At 42.0% G+C, this 19,791-nt stretch overlaps 1 protein-coding gene across 7 annotated transcripts in view; it reads left to right on the forward strand.

The window, feature by feature from the left end:
• ANKRD6 (ankyrin repeat domain 6) overlaps window positions 1–19,791 on the forward strand; it is a 91,786-nt gene that overhangs the window by 16,104 nt on the left and 55,891 nt on the right. The window contains exon 1 of one of the 7 annotated variants that reach the window (XM_032105064.1): window positions 9,805–9,823. The exons of 5 other annotated variants lie outside the window; for them this stretch is intronic. The gene's annotated coding sequence lies outside the window, so the exon portion shown is untranslated. Of the gene's footprint in view, window positions 1–9,804; window positions 9,824–13,660; window positions 13,680–19,791 lie in introns of those variants that run through there. One more of the 7 variants, XM_032105067.1, reaches the window with a different exon arrangement.

The raw sequence follows: 19,791 nt of genomic DNA on the forward strand, positions 1-19,791 counted from the left end.
AGAGCAGGAGCAATGCTTGACTAATTCTGGCAGTTCTGCTCTCTCTATGATTTGCTTGGCAGCTTTAGTGTTACATTAACTCCTCCTTAGTGTTACATTAATTCGGGGCAAACAAGTTCCTTAGGTTTCCTGTTGCACTCCCAAACAAGACACATTAATCAAAACTAGGATAACTTTCTGTACATACCTCGCTTTTACTGTATTCTTTTGCAAGCATTTTCACTGCATGCAAGTCTGAACAAAATGTGTTTCATGGTTTTTGTTTCCTTGTTTTAATACCTATCACTGTAAGTACTGTACTGAGGGGTTGGATCTCCAGGGAAGTTTGTTTGCACTGCACTTGCGATGGTCAAGTCACGTGAGTTTAAATCCAAGGAACGAAATAACAACAATATTATTATTATTATTATTATTATTATTATTATTATTATTATTTTGTCTCTTGTCTGGTCCAGAGCAGAACTGCCTCTGAAAATGCAGAGAAGGTATTCGTGGAGAGGAGACTGGCACTCTGTTGCAAAGGTTGCCCAGATGCCAGTACTCGAATAAGACATTTTTTGCCCATGTTGGTTCTGCTGACTTTGTTTCAATCTCTTAATTGGTTTTTTTAAGCTTTGAATCAAGCAAGCAAGAGCAATATACTTCTCATAAAAATGGTAGTAAAACCCCCTGCAGCTTCTGAAGTGAATTTCTGTGTACCCTTATCCTAGTAGGTCTGTTAGTAAATCGACATGCAGTCTAGCAAGGAGGAAACTTTTCAAGTAGAACTTTTCCTAAGCAGATGAAAACACAGCTCTCCTGCTCTCAATCTGCAAATCTAGTTCATATAAAATCTCAGATGCCTTGTAAGAGAACAGCTGCAAGTCTGTTCATGCAAAATTGCAAGTATTGTTCTTGTGTGTAAATAGTTTGTAAATATTACTGGAGGTACCAAAACAGAAAATGTAAAAAGAAAACTCTGCTCACCAAGGGGACAGTCCTGCTCTGCTTGGTGCTTCTGACAGAAGTTGTGCTGTGGAAGACAGGAACAAGATCGATTTCAGATTCTTCTTTTCTTTACCCTCTGCTGCTTCCTGCTGAACTACCTTTTTTTTTTTTCTCCCAGTAGCCTGAAACACATTCCAGAAATGTCTGTCTGAGGTAGAAGAGTAAGAGTGCCAAGGCTGCTGATGAATAAGAGACTTTGTGATGAATCTTGTAAAATTGGACCTTTTCATTCAGACAATGGTCTCCATTACTGAGTCTTTTGTTGCCTTTTGAATTGCTGAGGAGATGTTAAGTGTTGTCCTGCAACACTTCCCTCTAGCGTACCTGAATTACCAGAGGGGTGAATTGCTTTGACGGGGTGGGGGGGTGGGGAAAATGCAAGAGGAAGTTGACTCAGTTTATTAAATCTGAAGGTGCAGCAATGGTATTACTTCACTTCTGAAACTACCCAGTTTTGGGATATTTAAGTTCACGCTGGAAGTTTGATTTTGAACTTGCTGATCCAAGCTGAGAGATGATAATGAAAGCTTTTGACTTTAAAATCACCACTTCTTAAACAGATACTCAGATCCTACTGACTCCCAGTTCCTTTGAATAAATCTGTACTTTTTTTTTTTTTTTTTCAATTCTAAGCTATTTTGCAACAATATTATTATTCTAAGATTTGGTTTATTTGTTGATATTTCGACTTGGAGCTTCCTACAGGGAGAATTTGGATTGCATGTATATTTTATCCAGGCAATGTCAGAATCCCAAACATACATTTTTCTCTTGCATAGAGTTTTCCTGTAGTAACCTGTGGCAGTTTCTATCAAAGGTGGCGTGCAGTGTGTGGTCAGGGCTGCAGCAGCTGTGTCCCAGGAGTGCACCTTGGTGAAGTTAGCCATCATGCCTCAGATTGTAGTATCTGATCACTAATAGGCAATAGTAATATGTAAACATAGATGTGTGAGCTGTCACTTCAGGAAGGAGCACTTGATGCAATGGAGGAACTGCCTTGTGGTTCGACAGGAGTCCTTGCTTGTGAAAGCTTGCAGTTAGGAGAATTGAGTCTCATGGACTTGTCTCCAAAACCTTAGCTCTTCATTAGGTCTGACAGGGTATCACACAAATGTCTTTGAAATTAATCCATTATTTGAAATTCCTGTGGTCATTTTTAACTTAAACACCTTGAGAGAGAGAGAGAGAGAGATGTCTTTAAATAGTTCGGTATTTTTTCCTTCAATTATTGTAGGCGCTCCTACTGTCTCCATTTGCAATGCTTCCTTCTCTCCCAGGTTGAAGTGGGCAGCTCTGTTACAGCAAACAACTGTAGCATCCTTTCAGCATTACTTCCAGAGCCATCAGTTTCCAGCTTCAAGGGAGCTGTCCTGTCTCCACAGATTCTTCCAGCTTATTGTGTTGGCTGCTGGTGCATTGGCTTGGCAGCCACTCTTGTCTGGGAGAGCTTTTTAGAGACTCCAATGCTTATTTTGTATGGAAATCTTCTGGACAAAATGTCTAATTCAGGAGGTAGGCAGCTGCTTTCCACACTGCACCAAGTTCTGCATTTCACTTCTTTGTTATGTACAAGGGGTTTGGCTGGGAAATCTGCGCTCTCTCTCTGTGCTGCTTGTTCTTCTGAGCAGTTGCAGCAGCCAGCATCCCTTCAGATCTCAGGGGAGACCTCGGAATGCAGTGAGAAACATCCAAATCTTTCCAGTGCTGGGGAAATGCCCCTGGCAGGGTGCTTGTTGAGGAGCACTGCAAGATATCTGGCTAGATGGGGCTACTTCCCTGCATCACCAAGCAAGAAAGGAGAGAAACCAGAAGTGGGTACAAAAAGTTTCAAGAGCAAGGCAGGCTCTTCTCCCTGTCCCTGTGAGGGAAGCACCCCGACAGCCCATGCTACCTGCTGCACCTGATGCAGAACTGCACTGATGCCTCTTCCCTTCTTCCCACAGTCCAGAGATGTCAGATGGGCTCCCTGCTCTCGCTGATGGTTTTGTTGTGGCAGGGCACCCCAAGGACACAGTCCTTCTGAAGAGCTTCCACACTTATGGGGATAGTGCAGGCCTGCCAGATGCACACCACGGATGAGTGAGTAGTATAGGGTGAACTTGGTCCTGATTTCTAATGTGAAACCTTGCTCACTGATGCAGGGGGAGAAGACAAGCACACTCCTCTTTTAAAAATGCCTTCTGTGACCAGTTTTGTCCTCTGCCCTGCAAAAACTGATAAAACATTTTAAGGGAATGAATCCTGTCATAAACCAACATTGCTGCTTTTGTTCACTTGAGAAAGTTCACTGTGGAGTCTGTTCTTCTAGTTGGGGAGCGCAGCACTGGCCTCTTGGGAAGCAGATAGATCCCTGCAGAAAATAGAGCTGTAGACACATGGTTCCCTGCAAGTGTGCTGAGATACCCTTTTCTCTTGTGCCAGCAGGTGACAGTCTCCCCTCCCAGCAAAGGGACTTCCTCAGTCTTAACTCTTTAACAATACTGTAAAAGTGAGGCTCTGTTCTTAAAGCAAGATGGAGGAGCTGGCATCCTCAGTTTTCTTCAGATATTTCTTAGGTTTTTTTATGGGCTCATGGAAGCTGCTGATTCAAGTCAGAAAATACAGAATATTGTGAAAATTGCAATACAAGCCTGCCCAAGAGAATTTGTGGCTGTGTATTACACTTTCTGCAGAATGGTGTGGAGAGGAGTAATTTTCTGCCTATTCTGACGGTTTGAGTGTTTTGGTTTTTTCTTTTTTTAAACCAAAAATCTAGGTTGTTGCCTAGTGTTGTTGCTACAGATCTCCAAGAGGTAGCGTCCAGGACTGAACATGTTTTGCAGGATGTTTGCATTCTTGTCACTGCTCTCCTCTCCCTAACCCCAGCTTGCCACTTCCTCATTCATTTAAGGAAGACAGAGGGTTCTTTATTGTGTGATAGTCAAAATGTAATGTGATAGTGTTGCAGGAGAGCTGGTGGAATGGTACCAGCTGTTTGGTGTTTTCTGTTTCAGGGAGATCTGTAGCTATAAGGATGGCTTCTGTCTTAGTCCCTAAGCAGGAAGGGAAGGCAAGTTGGGAACGCTTTGTGGCACCATCTGTGCAGCCACGAGCCTTTCCAGGGGCTGCAAGTCAATGTGGATGGTGTTGTGAGTTAGGTGCCTCTTAATCTCCTGAGGAAGAACAATGCCAGCTGCTCAGACAGAGGTAAGTGTGGAGCTGGGTCTCACCACATGTGAAAACCTCTGAGTTGGCAAACCAAATAGATGTGAAAACCCACAGAGAATCTCCGAAAGATCCAATTTTAGATCACATTTTTTCATGAAGGAAGTGTGGGGAGATCTGTTGTCATATAAAGGCATCAGGGTTGTTGTGTCCCTGGCCTCTTGTGAAAGAAGCAGCTGAGGTTTCCCTGTAGAATATGCTTTTAGTTAGCTGGTCAGATCATCTGTTGTAGATATTCCTTGTTGTTTCTGTTTCACCTTCTGTTGTACTCCAAGTGAGCCAGCACATATTACAGTATTGTCTTTCCTGATGGGCAGATGAGTAAAGCAGGACTGATAAATGGTTGTTTCAGAACTGCTTCTTGAAAGACACATCCATAATTTTGTGGACAAATTCAATAACCAGAACATGCTTTCTTCATTTTTGAACGTGTGTCTCATGAAACGTGTTATCATACATGTTATCCCACGAACACATTGTTCTTTGGAGGTAATATTAACTGTGCTTATTAATGCACAAAGTCCCTGACAAAGAGAACTTGCATAGCCTATATGCAAAAGTAGCTTAATTCTCTTGTCTTTAAGATTAGTTACATTTTGGAGCTTCTCTCCCAGCAATAGGTTTAAAATAAGACACTGCCAGTAGTTGTCTTGGACAGTTAAGTCGTTAAGGCAGCCTCAGAATGAGTTAATAGCAGTAGCAGGCTCCTGTTCTCTCAGAGAAGGATGTGTGACTTTTTCTTCTAGATAAATTGTATATCGGAATTTAGAAAAGGCTTATTGTAAATATTCCCTTGCTGAAGGAGTGTTCAGCCCACCACTGGATGCAATTATATGCCCATATGAAACCATCCTTTGACCCACTAGTATCTTGTATTTCTTCTGGCAAGTAGAATATGTGCAACATAAGCCCTGAAACTGAATTCTTACTACAGTCATTGTACAAATTAATTTATTTCAGAAGTGGCAAAATCTTTTCATGTTCTCCCAGTATGTATGCTGATTAATATTTTCTAATTTCATTCATACCACATAACAGTTTGGTTTGGAAGGGACGCCTGGAGATCTGTGGAAGCTACACACTTTATATATTGGGACAGTGCTTTAAAAACCTGAGGGAAACTAAATCAGGTCCTCGTACACTGTGCTTTCCTGATTGAAGATGAAACTACTTTTGGCTCAGTAGCTTTCAGTTGTACTGCTGGTCTCGCAACAGTAGCACACTGCTACAGATTTCATCTCAAGTAATCATTTCACAGCTGCCCTTACATCATTGCCATGTTTTTGTCCTTCACCCTTGACTGAGCTTTTGAGCAGTGAGCATCTAGTGAAGGTGATGATGATGATAAAAATGTAGCCATTCAGAAAAAAATCAGCCAAGGACGTTTGCACCAAGTGGTTTATGTTGGGTATTCGGCTTCATAGGTGAAGCAGTGAAATCTCGTCAGGAGGTCATTCGTTCTGAGAGTGATTGGACAGGGCATTGCAAGTTTACATCTTGTCTTATGAAGAGTGGTCATGATGGTCAAAATTTCAAGCTAGTAAAAAGTCATCTCTTGATTTTCGTTTTAAAAAGAGATCAGCATCTCTTGCTGCCACAAAACTAGCCTCCAGAAAGAGAACCTCTCCTCCACCTTTTCTCTCATTACTAGATTTGTGTTGGTGGTTGACTATCCTGATGATCCTGCTCTTGTCTCTTTTCTTCATGGCAAACTTGCAGCCATCTGTATTTGAAACTGCGTTAAGTGTTGGGTCTCTGCAGGCATTCCACTTCTCTTGCCTTAGTTTCTTTGCTGTCAAATCACTAGTGGTCAGATGTTTAAGGAATGAGTGAATGAGCTCTTGATGAGTGTTTAAAGACAGCCCCATTGATGTCCGGTGTGACACCAGACCAGTAGCTCATTTCTAAGTAACAGCACAGTAACAAATACAGATCAATTGTACAATTACACAGGTTCAAATGACAGAAAATCCTGTAACTCACCAGTACTGGCTAAGCTTAATGTCCAGGTGCACAAAGATTTACATGATCATAGTGACCAGGTAGGCCAGCAGGAAGCTGGGAATGGCTTTTCTCCAGGTGATGAGTGCATTGGGTTTGCGCAGCCAGGTTTTGGTAACAGGTGGGCTACAGGGATTGCTTCTCTGAGAAGCTGCCAGAAGCTTTCTCTGTTCAATACAGGCAATGCCAGCTGGCTCCAAGACAGGCCCCTGGCTGGGCAAGGCTGAGCCCATCACTGATGGTGGTAGTGCCTCTGGGATAACAGAGTTAAGAAGGGGAAAAAGTTACTGCATAGAGGCAAATTGCTGCCAGAGAAGAGAGGAGTGAGAATATGTGAGAGGGACAGTTCTGTGGACACCAAGATCAGTGAGGAAGGAGGGGAAGGAGGTGCTCCAGGAGCCGAAGCTGAGATTCCCTTGCAGGCCATGGTGAAGTAGATGTGCCCCTGCAGGCCATAAGATCCATGGGGGAGCAGAGATCTACCTGCAGCCCATGGTGAACCTCACGCCATAGCTGGTGGATTCCCAAAGAAGGCTGTGATCTGGTGGGAGCACTGAGCTGGAAAAGGCTCCTGGAGGCCCATGAGACCTCGTGGAGAGAGGAGCCCACACTGGAGCTGGTTTGCTGGCAGGACTTGTGACTCTACAGGGGACCCACATGGGAGCAGCCTGTTCCTGAAGGACTGCACCCCATGGGAGGGACCCACACTGGAGCAGTTTGTGGAAGCCTGCAGCCCGTGGGACAGACTCATGTTGGAGAAGTTTGTGGAGGACTGTGTCCTGTGGGAGGGACCCCAGGCTGGAGCAGGGGAATAGTGTGAGGAGTCCTTCCTCTGATCCTGGTTCCCCAGAGGAGGAAGGCAGAGAACCAGGAATGAAGTTAAGCCCAGGAAGGAGGGAGAGGTGAGGGGAAGGTGCTTTTAAGATTTGTTTTTACTTCTTGTTATCCTACTCTGATTTGATTGGTAGTGAGTTCGAGTCTGTTTTGCCTGTGATGGTAATTGGTGAGTGATCTTTCCCTGCCCTTAGCTTGACCCGTGAGCCTTTCATTATATTTTCTCTCCCTGTCCAGTTAAGGAGGGGGATGATAGAGCAGCTTTGGTGGGCACCTGGCATCCAGCTAAGATTAAACCAACACAAGGAACAACTCGGACCAGCCATGGGGCTCAAAAAATACCAAGTTCTCCAATAAGATGATTTTTTTTACTGTTGTGTAAAAAAATGGTCCGTGACCATGTCCTACTTCCACTCCCCCTCTTTGCCAGTTCTGTCCTCGGTGTGCTCAGGTGAGGAAATACTGTGTAAGGCAGTACTAGTCCCATGCTTACACATCTGTCAGCATCAGTTGGGAACTGATTATTCTGTTTTCGGAAGGAATCAGTGGTGATGGTGGCGACAGATGTTTCCCTGATGTCCAAGTTACGCTCTGCTCCCATGGCAGCTGGTGGTTGTAATGGATGATCTTTGTCTTCACTGTTGGTAGAGATTTATTTTATGTGAGTGTACTCAGTTTTCTTACGTTCCATTCATGGACTGGAAGGAAGGCAAGCTTTCATTTCCTGATACTTTTAAGGAAAAAATAAGTGGGATAGGGAAGGGGGTCATTTAGTCAGTAATGGAAGCTGGGGACAGGAGTAGGGTGGCCACAGGGTGCCAGACACCAGTTTTTTCTCAGGAGTGCTTTTGACTGTGCTCATATGTTTTATTTCATGAGTTTTTAATGTTAGTTTTTTAAAGGTTAGGGCATAAATGTAAAACTTGTTACGACTTCCTTAAACTAGAAGGGGATCAAATTTAGGATTTCTCTTCTCCTCACTTGGCCCTTACAGGAAATGTTTGGTGCATTTGTGGCTTTCCAAAATGGACAAGGAGAGGGGAGTATCTACTCATGAGGGTTACTTCATTACTGATTTTCCAGCCTGTCCTGTGTATTTCTTTACCTACTATATGCTGACATCATTTGGATCCAGCTGCTGCTGAAATAAAAGGCCATTTTGCCATCTGTGTTCACCTGCCTAAAAAGCTACTGTAAGCAGGGAAGAGAGAGCAAAATACTTCGACTCCATCTGTTAGGATGGACTAACTGCTAATTTAGGAGGGTTGTTCAGTCCCATGGTAATCTTTGCTGTGGGCATGCAAGAACTGAAATAATAATTGTAACAGTCTAGTTTCTTTTACAGTCCCTCAAGGCAAGTGTTTGTGATTATTTGCTGTAAGATACAAATCAAAAGCAATACATGCATTAGGATTTGGGAACCGTCTCATTTCCCCAGTGTAAGAGGAGAAAAAAAGAGCCCGGGTAAATTTCCTCGTGCTAAGGGAATTTCTTGCAACACCCATTATCTGCAGCATAGATATCACAAGCTATTTAAAAACGATACCTCTTGAAAACAAATCGCTGAAAATCCATTTCTAGTTGATGGATCAGAAAGCCATTACCGTCTTGTAGAGCTTTTGCTCCAGTATCCTGCATAGTGCTTTATCCTGTGTAGTCATTTTGCTGAGCAGCGGAAGGCACAGAAGGAAGGAGGGTCACTGCCTGCTGTGAAACCTCTCCTGCAGCCCTGCATTAATAGGCTCCTTTCTTCTGGCCTGTGTAATACCTGTTAGCTGCCCCTCGTGGCATGTTTGCACAAGGGTTATTCCTGCAGTGTATTTGGCCCCAGTTTGTGCTGTGGCTGAATTAGATCAACCCAAACCCATATGTAACACTTTTTCCCCCTGGTTAGATTGACCTTGGGAGTAAACCTGTTCCCTGGGGCTATGTCTGGTTTTATGTATGTGCTGGGTCAAGGTATTAACTGTTAGTCAAAGTTGCTGGCTTGTTCACGGTTCATTAAAAATAAAGCAGACAAGTTAACACTGAACCGACTGCTCTAAAGCTGTGTTAATGTTTTCCTCCCTGACACAGGTGGGGACCTGACCTCTTTCCTCTTACCGGTGGTTTTGCATGCAAGAAGCTTAACTTGTCTTTAAAGTCTCACTTATCAGTAAAAACAGCTGTGTTACGAAATACAAAAGCTCATCTCATCTGGTAAAGAAACATACTCTTGCCGTTACACCGTACATAGAAGGGCAGTGTGGAAGTGCAGTCCCTGTTCCTAATAGAAATGAGTAGGTCACTCTGAAACTCTTAATTGATGTCATTTACTGACCCTGGGTGCCTTTCTCACCTCCTGAGCATGTCCCCTAGGCAGTTTGGGAACTGCCCAGTGCATTAAAGGACACCTGAGATGCTTTGTGTTCCCAGGCAGTGCAGCTGCTCTTATGGATGCAGTGAGAGCTGTACTCCAGTTTTAGAACTCCTCTTACCCTATAGGGGTAACAGCTGCTTTTGGTGCTGATCCTGAGCACCTACAGCTGTGAGTTACTTCTAGCCTTGCCTCTTCACTTCTGTTCTGAAGTGGTGGTACCACTCTGTAAGTCAGATGGTGGGTTGTGAGAATTCCTTATGGAGGTTGAATCTGCTCTGTTAACTCCTCTACCCAGAGCAGCACAACTTCTTGTGACTGTTGTGCTCTGCTTTCGTCACAGTGGTCCTTGCTGTGCCAGAACGCATCCAAATGAGACCTTCCACCCTTGTTTGGCTTCCTCAGGGTAGATGAATTGCACCTCTGAGAGCAGTAATAAATGTGAGTTCAAATATTGCTTTTTAACTTTTATATTTCTTCCTCAGTGTTTTGATTAAGGTAAATTAAAAATTAATAATATAGCAGCCTGATTCTAAGGTCAGGCAAGTTAGCAATTTGAATTCGTTGAGTGTGATGGGGGCATAAAGACAAAATGAGAGGTTTCAAGGGGTCTTACAATAGTAATTCCTTAGGAGTGAGCAAAATAGCAGACTGAGATTTGCTAGACTCAGAGGGATGCCAGGATAATCAAACCATCCACAGGTCTGGAATCCTGTACACTGAGATACTAGATAAACATCCAGACCTGTAGACTGTTAGATCATCCATATTTCGTTGCCATTTCTTTGTCAGTACAAAAAACCCCCAGTACCCAAATGGGGACAAAATGTCACGTACACTTCTGTGTGTATGACTGTATCTGCTGTAAGTATCTTGTGCTTGTTTTAATTCTGGCTGGAGATTTGTCTCTGGTTTCACTGTCTGAAATCTGGGATATTGGTACCACAAAGTACCTTTTTGAACAGCTGAACTAAATGTTACCTTTTTTGAAAAAAAATGAGTCAGTCAGTCATCTTAATAATAATAATAATGATGATGTATTTTTATAAAGTATCTTACATAATTTTCTAAAATCAAAGCACTGGGACCTAAATAGCTGAGGTTCATTAAGCAGATGAAATGAAAGAAGAGAAGCATCTGGCAGAAGAATGGAGGGCAGTGTAAAAATAGAGGCATATGGTAGTTCGAGTAGCATTAGTAATTTCTGAAATTACATTGCCTGTGAACCTCTGCTCCATTCAAAGTAGAAGACTGCACCAACAAAGCCAATTTTCAGGACACTCACACAGTGTTCCTGTCTTCCTGAAAATAAGTGGCCAAAGCTAGGGGAAATCAGAGGTACCTTTTGGCTAGCAGAAATTTTTCCCACATGGACAATTTGATAATGTACCCCAAATAAGCCTTCAGAAAGTGAATCAGTAAATATTTTTTTTTAATATGCTGTTTTCCTAAAACATGTGCCCTGATTCATTGTGACTAGTCAGTATAAGGATCCTGGAGAATATTCCTTAAATAAACACACCCCTTATTTGTGTATATTTATTTGCATAGACTGTCTGAAGAGGCTGGCTTGCTTTGTGCTGGGTTGTGGAGGTTTTGCCATAACATGGCTTAATGGAAAACTGTATTTCAGAAACATTAAGGATTTTTCAGACTTTTAATCTTGAGTTAAAGAGTCAGTTTTAAATTTCTATTGTAAACTCCTTGTTTCAGGCTTTTTTTGGTTTGTTTTTTGCATTCCTCTTTGTTTTTTCCTTTTCCTCCCCTACATAATTTCCCCCTACTCTCAACTGTAATCTTTTATGTTCCTTCTAAGAAACTTAGCTGGGTGTAAATGGTAGTGCATTACTTCTTGCAGTATCACCGTATGTCACAGTAAACCTGGAATCAGTGTTTTTACAGCTTGTAAACCAAAAGTGTAGGAAAATTAAATGACTCTCTCAACAGCACAGAGAAAGCCTCTGTCAGACCTGGGACTGGAATACAGATAGGTATTCTGGTCACATCACTGGACCCAGCTACCTCTGTGTCTAATTGCTGCTTTATTTGTCTGTTTGACCTTTTCATCTTTCTCATCTCATTGCTCTCCTAATCTGAGTCTTCTCAAATGGTCTAGGTTGCTTCAGGCCTGGCCACTCTGGAACTGCTTTGGTGGACATGTTCACCTGGCTCTCCATAATGCTTTTTTTTCATCGTGGTAGTAACATAGGCAAGCTTCTAGTATCATAAATATGCTCAATAATACTATGGTGGGACATGGATATATTGCTTACTAAGAAAGACTGCAGAACGTATAACTGCTGTTACCTATGGATAATAGGGTCTTCAGGATTATTTCCAATTTATGTAATTGTGGGCACTATTATACTCCATGTTTCCTAAAGTAGAGAAAGTCTTTTTGACAGTTTGTTGAAAATCCCCTGGTGTCTCTGACTGTACTGTACAAGTAATGTGGTGTAGTCACTAGGGGATTATGTTAAATTGGAAATGCACATTTTGCATTAATAGTTGAAGTGCAAGAGCCCCTTATTAGAAGGATGGCAATTGACAGCTTGCTAAAGGAGGTTTTCATATTTTAAGATTTTAATAGTGATAAGTACAATGATCCTGTATGCTGCATGCTTCTAATTGTGAAATAAAAGGCACACTAAAATCAGTTTTCCCACATAAAGGTGGTTAAAATTTATTTCTGAAATGCAGAAGCTATTTAGCTCTGTAGAAAGTGGTGAGACCTGTGCTGGTTTGGAGCTAACGCTGGAGAGGTTCAGCACTGGGACTGTTTCATTTCACTCAGTTTCCAGTGAACAGCTGCAAGTGCTCAGCTTTTCATGCACATTTTAAAAGCAATTTAATTAGCAAAAATGGGATGATGCAGAAGTTGCTTCTCTCAGAAAACTCACTGGTGAGTTTTACTATAATTTAATATGGTCTAGTGGTCACATTCAAAGTGAATAAAATGAAAAATACCCGTTATCAGTGTCCATACTTCAATTAGTCCCATTTTTGAGGTAAAGAGATCTGGAGGGACATGAGTAACTCTGATAAGTAGCCTCAGATTTCTTTATCAGGATATGCTAAATTAATTAAACATGGGCTGCTTAACAACAACATCACTTTATTTTTTGTGTCAGTTTAATAGTTGTTTTTAAATCACAATAAGTCACACTGGCATATCTTATTCACACAAAAGAGCCTCTGCATTTTTCTTCCTTTGCCTACTAAAATCAGCAGTTCTCTAGCCACTACTTATGTATCCAGCCTGAGAGGTATCTTTTACACTTCAGCACTATGTTCTTCATTTCCATTTAGGTTTTGGTTCACTGTGTCTTATAGGTGTTTTTTTTTCCAGTACTGCTGCTTAGTCAGTTCATTCCTATTTTTGCGTTTGTATGGAACTTTTCACTTTATTGATTGCATCCTCTTTATTCCATACCATTTCTGCAATTTGAAATTACTTTGAAAAGTGATCTGTCTCCCTCTAAAGAACTTGAAACTTTACCCATTCTGATGTTAGAGACAGATTTCACAAGTGTCATCTCTGTTTTCTTGATCCCACATGGGACTATTGAACAAAACTGGACTCAGCATATACATACATAGGAGCCTATCAGAAATTGCAGGACAGTTTGATAAGGAAACTGTCAGAGATAACTACTGAGCTATTGATTTTCTAAATCACTCAGGCACCTAGCTTACACCCATAGGTATTTCCTTAGTTCGTTTGTCAGTGTCAAAAGCCTTACTGAATTCAAGATGCATACACTGCTTTTCTTTGTGACCCTGTCAAAGAGGAACATTATATTAGACATAATTTTTGATGATTTTTGTGCTTAGTTTTGTTAGCGTACTTCCATTGTTGTGTTCTACTTGAGGCTGCTTAACAGTTTCTTTCTGGGTGATAAGGACAGGATGGCAGTTTGTAATTCTTTTAATTTTTCTTCTTTTCACCTTTTCAATGACAATTTTAACCTTCCTCTGTAGACTTTGTATTTTCTCTCTTCTGAGCAAGTGTATAAATATGAACCTAAACAGGGGTATGGATGTTGGTTGAACATTTTAATTGATAATATTTTCCAGAATGTCCTGACCTACCCCTTATTTTCTCTCATGGGCTTTCTTTGGTATAACAAGACAAGGCTGGAAAATGAGCAGCTGTATTGGCTTAGCTGGAGCAAAAGCTCTTCTTCCTTGCCTCACACAGTGGCCAGAAGTATATGGTTAGAGAAGAGAAGGAAGAAAAATGATCTCTCCCGTGCCTCTATATGATCCTTCAATATCTACAGCATCCTTTTCCTGGGTAAGATGGGATTGGACAACAGTGACCTAAGCTTGATTTCCTAAATTCCATAAATGAATGTTTATGTTAATTTCTGGAGGTAAAACAGTTCTTTTGCTATGGCATAATTGTTGCTGGATGTTTAATCAGACTATAGTCACATAATAAATGCTTTTATCTTCATCAGAACTTTCTGGTAATTTTTCATTATGTTACTGTATCACTCCTGTACCTGCAGATAGTGTTCTCTTACCCTAAACGGTGGCATGACTTTGGAAGCAGTATGTGGCCTAGAGAGTTAAGGCAACTACTTATATATTGTGTGAGAATTGAATGACAGCAATATTATTTTGGGGATATAAACATGACTGATAAAAGGTTTATCTGAAATGGTTAAGCAACATTGTTGTTATTTTAAATTACATCAGTAAGCTGTTTTTAGGGAAGAATGATGAAAGAGGGATGACAGACTGAGGTGAAACAGTAGAAGGAGAGCAATACAAGGTGCAGGATACATTTGGTACAGCTGGGTGAACATACTGAAGTCATGGCGCTTTGAGCTGAAGGGCTGTAACTTTGTATAGGTTTTAGAGATTCGTCCATGAGATGTGAGTGTCAGTGTTACTTGTGTGTTTTATGAAGCTGATGATTGGGAAGATTAGACTCTGCAAACACCTCACCCAGTCTAGGAATCATACCCACTGCTTTATTTGCTTGTAGTTCATCTGTGAATGAAAGAAGAAAATGATACAATTTTTGTTTCAGTGTTGCACCTAGCAAATCTGAAAGGGTCTGCTGTTTCTCTTGACTGCTTTACTTTTCACCATAGCAGTGTTTCGAACACCACAGTCTTCTCTGAGTGTGTTGGAGGTCTCCAGGGAGGACCAGCATGATCAGGATGGGCATGTATCCAGCTGTAGGCTGCAGACTGATAGGATGCAGGAAACACTTTGGCTACTGTAGTGAAGTGATGCATCTTCCTGAACATAGTCCAAAACAAAACAAAGTAACAAAAAGGATTTTTCCTTTCTTTTGGCACTCTTGCTGTGATGACTACTCTGACATCACCTTTCCAGTCATTCATGTGGCATCCCAGGAGAGGCAAGACATGAATTTCTAATACGAGTGATAAACAGGAGCTTTCCTTCTCTTCACCTAAATATGTCATTTAATATTGCAGGGGCAGAGGATATGTTTTCTTTGGCAGGTCATTTTTAAGAGTCTTCCACACAATTTTTATACCAAAACACTTCACTTAAGTAATTCTGTTACAGAGAGACTTTAAGAAGCTCAGGCAAGAAAGGCAAGACACATTTTCTCCTTGGGTTTGAAACAAGTTAGAAAGTAGATGAGGGAGGGAGGTGTACAAAGGCTCTTCCAGATTTCATGAGCAGGGAGATGTTTTGCACCAGCAGTGCATTTGGATGGGCACAGAAGAGGCCTGTGCTGCTTCAGCCAAGAGGCAGGAACATCCTCTAGGGAAGAGACGAGAGAGAGCGGGCTCCCAGCCCAAGGGATGTGAAGGCAAAGCTGTGCCATGGAGTTGTGCAGACTTGGGTTTTGTGATGCTCTGTCTCTGTCCTGTATGGCACCAGGTTATGTGTGGAGCAGTGCCAGAACAAAATGTGGCCTCATCTGAGTTGCTTGCAGATGAGGAACAAGTGTGTTGGCCCATCATGTTGTTCAGTCTGTTTAAATTTGTTAATGCATAATAATGTGAGAATTTAGCAAGGATTCCCATTCCTTCCCACTTCCCTCTGCATTGAAGCTGCCACTTGTATTGTTTCCTTTCTTCTTTTCCTTCGTTCTCTTCTGATGCTCACCAGAAATCTGGAACAATGGAGTTTTACACTGCTGCAGAAAGTGCAGCACCTGCCATGTGAAATCTCTCCTTTTCTCTTTGGGTGAAAGCTTTAAGCAACACTTGTCCCAGACAGAGATTAAGGCCTCGGTATTGCTGTCTGGGCTGCACATTTGATTAATACAGGGTCCCTTTATTGTCACCCTGCCTTTCTGCTCCTCCTCATTGGAAATCAGTGACTCTTCCCCAATTCATTCATGACACAGAGAAAAGAATGTCTAATGATACATATAGATAAAGAAAATATATAGCATGCATTCAGCTAGTAAAATGAGCTCTTTTCCCACATGGGGAGGGGATTAGGCAGGGGGGCATTTGCCTCCTGCAGCTGCTGGTAGAAGCCTCTAACAGACGGCAATGCAATATATGTATATGTGTATATATATATATATATACACAAACGCATGTATGTGCACACACAAGTAGGAGAGCTAAACACAGTTGGTGTTGACACATAGTTTTGTTTTGTGTTTATGTTTCAGTGAAAGGATGTGGTGGCCTGGAGTTGTGGGGGTGTTTGCCTTTGAAGGTTGGAAATAGTTTTGCTCCTGCAAGCTACTGTTTCCGTTAGCACTTGACAGCCCCGTTGGCACGGAGAGAATTTATTTGCTGGGGATTATCTAGGGAGGCGCTGCAAGGAGGGGTGTGGGGGTGTGTTTTGGCCACAGCATGGTGCTCTGGGGACATAATCCTTCCTGTAAGGAATTGCACAATTTATTTACAGAGATAGAAATGGGTATGTTGATAGTTTGCTGTAACCCTTTTAGCCCTTATATCCAAGGTTTTCTCCACTTTTTAGTGACGCAGTCCTTCCAGACACAGACAGGGTGAATATGTGTATCAGTTCACCTGGGGTTGGAGTTCCACAAGTGCTTTTCTGCTGTGCTCTCCCTGCTGCCTCCCAGCTGAGCAGCTGCAGGTCATGCCAGGGCTGGTATCTGGGGCTTGCTGCAGTTCCCTTCAGCCTGGGTGGGAGCACGAGCACAGGACCTGCAGTGCAAAGCCAAGCCAAAAACAAGCTCCCTTGGACACATGCTTATCCTGTGCCAGGGCAGTGTGGAGGGACTGTTGGTGCAAAGAGCAGTGGGAGTTGCTCAGAGGAGACATCGCAGGTCCAGCTGTTACTGGATTGATTTGATGGGGAGCAGCAGCTTTCTTCTGCAGTGACAGGGGGGTTATGTGCAGCATTGGTGGTGAGACCAGTGAGGCCAGGGCTTGCCTTACCCCAGGGCAGAGATGCTGGAGCTTGAAGCTGCAGGGTTTGGAGCTGGCTAGAGCCTAGCTGTAGGGATACGTGCTAAAGGTATGCCCAGAGCAGGGTTACCAGGTTCAGTGTGATAGGTGGTGTTACAGAACAGGAGGAGGGAAAAATCATCTTAGGTATTTATAAACCGTAATGCAGAGTGTAGAAAGTAATGTGAATAAAACCATACATATAAAAATATATTTGATATATATAAATGTGTCAAATATATATATATATATATAATTGCTGTATATAAATATATTATGAGTGTAAGGAAAGCTTCACTCTGCTCACCTTGTTGGTCTTCATGCTCGACCCTGGTGGTCTTGCACTTTGGTCATTCAAGTCTCTGACAGAAATAAGGAACAAAAAAAACCCCAAAAAAACCCAGCCAGCAACTGTGGTTCTAGATGAGTTCAGGTGAAATGAACATGAATGAGGCAAATGTAGTTGGACTGTGTTTTGTGAGTGCTTTCTCAGTGGAAGATGCTTGTCTGTCCACTGCTGTGGAGGTTCTGCCTTCAGAATGTTCTGGATCCACTCCAGACCATAAGGTGGCAGTGGCCATAGTGTGCCTTCTTTTATCTTTCAGTTGGTTTTACTCCTGTTTTTAATGTGTCAGCATAGTAAAGCTTTTATTATCCCAGCACCTCCCTGAGAAACTTACTCTACTGCTGTATGAAGTGACCTGGTTAGTAACTCAGTTTCAGTATTAATTTTTTTTTAATGCATTGTTATGTGGGTACCTGAAACTGTCAGCTTTCTTTGGTAGTGGTGCTACAGATCAAGAACCCAAAAGTCAGACCTCATAAAGTGAGTATTTCCACAAGCACCTGTTCACTTTGTTTATGGAGGAATGTCTCCAGCACAGAATGAGCTTCATTCTTGCAGCTCTGGCAAATGAGCTGTGACACACTCTTACTGATGCTGCTGCTGCAAGTAATCAGCTAGAGGTTACTTTCCTGGATGAAATACATTTAAATGGCAGGGAAGGAGAAGACTGTGATTTATTTTGATTGCTTTTCCCCATGATATTTGAATACTGCAGTATCTGATATGAACAGGTATATACAAAGATTTTTTTCTCCATACGACACCATAAATCAAGAGAGAGTTTAAAAAAAACCCACATTGCTTTTACTGACTTCACCTTTTCCTTTCAAGAGCCCAGGAGCTTAGATCTGAATGCTTCAAGTGAACATATTGGTCTATTTATGTTGAATGAAGCAATATATTTTTATGTTGGGTAATGTATCTCTGAGGCAAATATCATCACATGAACGTAATAAACATTTAGAGTCAGCCTTCTTTGTTTATGTTTTCATTCCCAGCTCAGTGCTAAAGAAATAGTTATAAATCTGCTCATCAGAGGTTTTGATAAGCATTTTTCTATAGTTGCAGAGTGATTAAGATATAATAATGTGTTTGAGATATGTTTGAGGAATAAAGTGCTTAATAACCCAGCGCTATACTAGCTGTTACAAAACATCTGTAGGTTTTTTCTCCTTACCAAAGAAGTGATAAATTAGGGTGTTTCACTGTGGAAATTCCATCCTTTTTCTTAGGTTCAGTTTCTTTTAAATTGACCAGACTGGGAAAAAAAATATGACAAAAATAGGTATAATCGCTCAAAATTCTTCATTAAGAGTGTGTGACTATAAACTGGGGGCACAGGGGTCAATTTGGAAAAACAAAACCCATAAATTTTACTCTGTGATATGTGTGTAACAGGCTCAAAAGATACTAATTTAAAAAGTGTGAGGGCCTTTGAAGGAACTTAGGCAGCAATGGGAGCACTCGCTCGCTTGCTGGCTTGTGCATGCAGGCATGTACGGCTGCTTGTTTTTCAGACAATTGTGCCAGCGCTGTAACAGCTCTTGTTTGGCACAACACCCTTCAGTGCACTGAGACTGTGCTGCTTGTTTCATCCCAGCATCTGGTGAGATTAAGTATTAGTGCTGCTGTTTAACGAACAGTGTGCGGATGTGGATGAGTATTTGGGGTTGTTTTTGTTTCCTCTGGTTTGTAGCCGACAAAGCCGTAGGGATGAACAAAGCCTTCCAGACTGCCTACTATATAGATTAATTTACAGCTGCCAGTTTATATTAGTTGTTCTACTTATTCTGCTTCGGTGCTTTTTTGAGGAAAGGAGTATTTCTTAGTCAATTGTCTGGCAAAGAGAAAGGAATTCAGAAATGTGAGGCAAACAAATTTGTGGTAATTAGACAAGCTTTTGGCAGCTGAGCTGTTTGCTCCCTTTTCCTATGATATTATGTTACATGGAAGGACTGAAGTTTGAAAACAGAATTTAAGTTGATGTCTGAACTTTGTCTTTACTCTCCTGGTCTCTGTATTGGCGATGCTGAGGCTTGATCGATAGTAGCTATAACCACATTTCTTGTTGGCCTACTTAGAAGCGTAGCCCTACGGGAGGTTTAGACAAGCAGAGCAGTGTATATCTCTTGCCTCTGCAGCTTCTATGATGCTGTAGGTTTATCAGGAACATCTAATGCTCTTTATTTTTGTTTCCCTATGACTCTCCTTCTCTCTTTCTGTTTGCACTGACTCCTGGTGCCATGTGCTGACCACCTGACACAGCCAGGGACTGCTGACTCTAGCTGCTGGAAATGTCCAAAGCTGTCCACAACCCTGCACACCGTGAGAGACAACTCTGTGCATTGGATGGTTATCAGTGAGGGCATGAGGGAAATATCTGAGAGTTTATCCAAGAGCCTTATGCAAATGTCTGGATATTGATAATACAGACTGACTGATGTCTGTCTTCTAAAATAATTGCTGTGGAGGACTCAAGTAGTTCAGAAGGGGATTAGTTGGTTTACTTACAGCAGGATCAGGCACGCTGGGGTATGTGCTCTTCTTCCCCACCACTTGCAGGAACAGGAGCAGGAGCCACTGCTCTCAGGACCCCACAGCGTCAGGGGAGCCCATTCTCCACCGAGATGTCCCTGATGGACCGTCAGCTCTGAGGGAAGGCAAAGAAGTAAAGTCTCCGTAATTCACTCATA

The sequence above is a fragment of the Corvus moneduloides genome, chromosome 3, assembly GCF_009650955.1.
Source record: "Corvus moneduloides isolate bCorMon1 chromosome 3, bCorMon1.pri, whole genome shotgun sequence".
Lineage (NCBI taxonomy): Eukaryota > Metazoa > Chordata > Aves > Passeriformes > Corvidae > Corvus > Corvus moneduloides.